The sequence below is a fragment of the Callithrix jacchus genome, chromosome 17, assembly GCF_049354715.1.
Source record: "Callithrix jacchus isolate 240 chromosome 17, calJac240_pri, whole genome shotgun sequence".
In the NCBI taxonomy this organism is placed as follows: Eukaryota; Metazoa; Chordata; class Mammalia; order Primates; family Cebidae; genus Callithrix; species Callithrix jacchus.
Window position 1 is genome coordinate 80190720 of NC_133518.1, and position 4582 is coordinate 80195301.

Below are 4582 nucleotides of genomic sequence, written 5' to 3' on the forward strand. Positions count from 1 at the left end.
GGAGGTGATTTATGGAATCCACAGGCCCTGGGAATGTCTGAAGCCCCTCAACCCCACCCCTCACCGTCACCCCTGAGGTGCTTTACGGGCATAAGAGGTCTTAGCGCCCTCCTTTCGGGGCCACGTGTTGGAGAGACGCAAGTCCTCCGTGGCCACCAGCAATAAAGGCCCTGCAATTTGGCATACTTTTGTCTTGGTGTTGATCGGAGTGACACGTGTCCTCCATGGCCGCCTGCAATTTGGCATACTTCTGTCTCGGTGGTGATTGGAGAGATGCGTGTCCTCCGTAGCCGCCTACAATTTGGCATCCTTCTGTCTCGGTGTTGACTTTCTACACTCGCTCCAGTACAACAGACCACACAGAGATGATGGAAACTGATGTAAGAGATTCCAGGCTCAGATTGGCTGATATCTCAAATAAAGGAGGTGTTGGTGGCAGCCCCAAACTGTGTGTTGTGAGTGCCCTGGCCAGATCCCCTGTTGAGGGTGGTATTGGCTGCTAACCCACCCCCCAGGTGCTGTGTTTGCTGCTAACGTCAAAGCTGCCCTGCTCTGAAAAGTCTCCCACTGCACAGAGCCTGCCCCACCCCAAGCCAACAGCCAATGGCACACAGGGGCAGCCCTCCGGGCAGGACAACGCTGCCGTGAATTTACATCCCAAAGGCCCCTCCACCTGGGTCAGGCCACACGCTTGCCCTACTTCCCTAATCTGCCTCTTCCCTCCATTACAGGCTTCTCCTAAAAGTACTACCCCAACAGATGACCCAAATCCCTGTCCCAGGCTCTACCTTTAGGGAATTCACCCAAGGCAGCCGTGTTCTATCACATGAACCAGAAAACAAAAGAAGCCAGCCTGTGGGAGAGAGTGACAAGGTCTCTGATCTTTTTTCTTTTCTTTTCTTTTTTTGAAACAATTTGTTGCTCTGTCCCCAGACTGGGCTTCAGTGGCGAGATCTAGCTCACTGCAACCTCAACTTCCTGGGCTTAAGCAATGTTCCTGTTTCAGCCTCCCGGGCAGCTGGGATCACAGGTGCACAGCATCATGCCTGGCTAACTTTTCATATTTTTTTATTTTGTAGAGACAGGGACTCACGATGGTCTCAAACTCCTGAAATCAAGTAGGTCCTCCCACGCAGCTTCCCAAAGTGCTGGGATTATAGTCGTAAGCCACCACGCTGGTCAGGAGTCTCTTCCTAACCAAACTTTAGACAAGCCTCTCTCAGCCCTCTTTCCAACAAGACCTCAACTTTGGCCTATGAAAAACTGCACACTCAGCTCAAATGCTTTCGTCCACCTGCACACTATAAGATGTGCAAAAACAGTAACAGTTTCTAGTAGGTCAGGGCCACATCCATAGGATGACCCTGGACTTCTTAATGTATCCACCTCAGAAACCTCAGTGCTGCCAGGAGAATTTACTGTTTGTTTGCTCCAGAAAAAACCTAGTCATAGGCGCCTGAACCTCTCCCCACCTCCTTTGAGCAGTTACTTTAGAAAGCTGCTGACAGTTGGAAATCCTGTCTCTTCCCCTTTAAAATGTGAATCTTTCCAGATCTGTCTTCCCAAAGACAAAAGAGCCATCTCTTTGAAATTCAAATGTCAACGCTCTCCCTCTCCCGAGACTCCGGGGCACCTGGCTGTAACCGGCGCTGTCCGCAGGAGTTCACCCGAGATGAACAAACCCAGCCTCTCTCTGCTCCACCCCCACTTGCTTCCCCTCTACTCCCTCATTCTCCCTTTAAAATGCCCAGGTGTCACTGCACAAGTCAAAACCGAGTTCAATTCCCTTGATCCTCTTCCCTGTCGCAATGGTCACTACCGAATAAAGAAACCGCTTTGCATGGAGGAGTGAAGGCGGCCAATAGGGAACATTCCCTGCTTCTGCGCCGCTCCGAGGCACTCCTGCATCCCTGCCTTTAAGCCCCAAGAGACACTTTGTGACCACGTAATAAATCCCCCGTTTCTTGCTTAAGCAAACTCATGCCAGTTTCTATGACTTCTAACCAATTCAGACTATTAATACCTCTCCTCCTCCTGGTGTGGCCCTCTGCTCCCTGCTGGGTGCCTGGCTTACACTTAGGATCTTTCAGCATAAGGCAGCATCAACTCCTCTCTGCAGCCTGCCCTGACAGCCGGCGCTGCGGCTCCTGGCCTGTGCCTCCACCACACCAGAGCCCCAACAGCACTGCCGGGCGCTCTTTGAGATGATACGGAAAATCCACTCGGCCAACACAAACGGAAAACGTGTGCTTTGTTGAAAAGCTTAGAACGCACTGGTCTGGGTTATCTGATTCTGATTCTATGGGAGATATTTTGCAACTGGATCTTGTACATAACTGATAGCAATGCAAAGTTGTTCTTTCCCAGAGCCAGTTTTGCATCCATCTGTTCTCCTTTTAACTGGTTATGACATTTTTACAGTGTTCTCATTAATTAGCTAAGCAAAATCTTTTTTTGTTGTTTTTGTACAAACTTAGGGCTCTTTATTCAGACAGTAAAGTAAGGAGCAGCAAAGTGGGAGGGCTACACCGTCACCATGGCAACAGAAAGCCTCAAAAACATAAAATCCCTGGACTTCTGTTAGGCAGACTCTTCCTAGCTCAGGAAAAACACATTTTAACTGGCTGAGAACAAGCCCAGGCAGCCTGGCCACACTGTGGAAGGGCGGCTGGGTGCGCGGCCTCTGGTCAGTCCTGGAAGTGCTTGGTGAGGGCTTCCAGCAGCTCCTGCTTCCTCAGCCCACTCTTCAGCCCGGCAAGCCTCTTTCAGCACGGGCAGTGAACTTGCCCAGCGCGCCCTTGCTGATGTGGGTCTTCAGCTCCTCTTCTGAATACTCCACCCCAGGCCTTTTGCTTCCAGAACCTTCATTATCGTGTTTTCTCTTGATAACTTTCCCTTCAGGATTGTCATCTGGAGGGTAAACAAGCTCCTTAAATTCATCCACCAGGGAGCCCAGTCTTTGATTCATTGCTTCAACCTTGGGCAGTGTCAGGTCCACTGCTTGTTCAGGCTCCATCAAGTCCAAGGCCAAGGCCTCCAGGTCCCTGAAGTGCTGCTGCACCCGCTCTGGAGTTGCCATGATTTTTTCAGTAAAGGGCATCTCCTTTTATCATCAGCAAACAGTAAAAAGACCAGCTGAAAGCCTGGAGGAGCCCCCTGAATTTTCTGGTCATCCAACTCCTCATCCTGTGGCACCAAAGCCACAAAATAAGGGGGGGTGTTCTCCCAGGGTGTGTATCTGCTCAATGCTGTGACCTCTTTCTCCAGACACTTGATGAGCAGAGCACTGAACGGGGTTGAGCTCCCAATCACCGGACCGGGTGATAGATGCCCACAGAGAGAGATCGCCGGGCCGGGTGATAGATGCCCACAGAGAGAGATCGCTGGGCCGGGTGATAGATGCCCACAGAGAGAGATCGCCAGACCAGGTGATAAATGCCCACAGAGAGAGATCGCCGGACCAGGTGATAAATGCCCAGAGAGAGAGATCGCCGGACCAGGTGATAAATGCCCACAGAGATCGCCGGGCCAGGTGATAAATGCCCAGAGAGAGAGATCGCTGGGCCAGGTGATAAATGCGCACAGAGAGAGATCGCCGGGCCGGGTGATAGATGCCCACAGAGAGAGATCGCCGGGCCGGGTGATAGATGCCCACAGAGAGAGATCGCCGGACCAGGTGATAAATGCCCACAGAGATCGCCGGACCAGGTGATAAATGCCCACAGAGATCGCCGGACCAGGTGATAAATGCCCACAGAGATCGCCGGACCAGGTGATACATGCCCACAGAGATCGCCGGGCCAGGTGATAAATGCCCAGAGAGAGAGATCGCTGGGCCAGGTGATAAATGCGCACAGAGAGAGATCGCCGGGCCGGGTGATAGATGCCCACAGAGAGAGATCGCCGGGCCGGGTGATAGATGCCCACAGAGAGAGATCGCCGGACCAGGTGATAAATGCCCACAGAGATCGCCGGACCAGGTGATAAATGCCCACAGAGATCGCCGGACCAGGTGATAAATGCCCACAGAGATCGCCGGACCAGGTGATAAATGCCCACAGAGATCGCCGGGCCAGGTGATAAATGCCCACAGAGAGAGATCGCCGGGCCAGGTGATAAATGCCCACAGAGAGAGATCGCCGGGCCAGGTGATAAATGCGCACAGAGAGAGATCGCCGGGCCGGGTGATAGATGCCCACAGAGAGAGATCGCCAGACCAGGTGATAAATGCCCACAGAGATTGCCTGGCCAGGTGATAAATGCGCACAGAGATCGTTGGACCAATCTTTGCTGAGCTTCAGCTTTAACCTGCTGAATGCTCACTTCCTGGTCTCCTTGGCACGAACCTTCCACAACAGGTCTTCCAGCTTGCTGGATTCCTCAAAGTGAATCCTGAGGCCCTCATCCTCTGCTGTGCTGATATCTCTGTGGAACAAGGATATGTCAGAGCCCCCAGGTTTCTCTGAGGTTCTCGTCCTCTGCTGTGCTGATATCTCTGTAGAACAAGGATATGTCAGAGCCCCCAGGTTTCTCTGCGGTCCTCGTCCTCTGCTGTGCTGATATCTCTGTGGAACAAGGACAT

The 4582-nt window shown here is 52.3% G+C and overlaps 1 pseudogene; it reads right to left on the reverse strand.

Annotated features, from left to right (window-relative positions):
• Nucleotides 1–2396: 2396 nt before the first annotated feature.
• On the reverse strand, nt 2397–4380 carry LOC118148827 (uncharacterized; annotated as a pseudogene).
• Nucleotides 4381–4582: the final 202 nt, after the last annotated feature.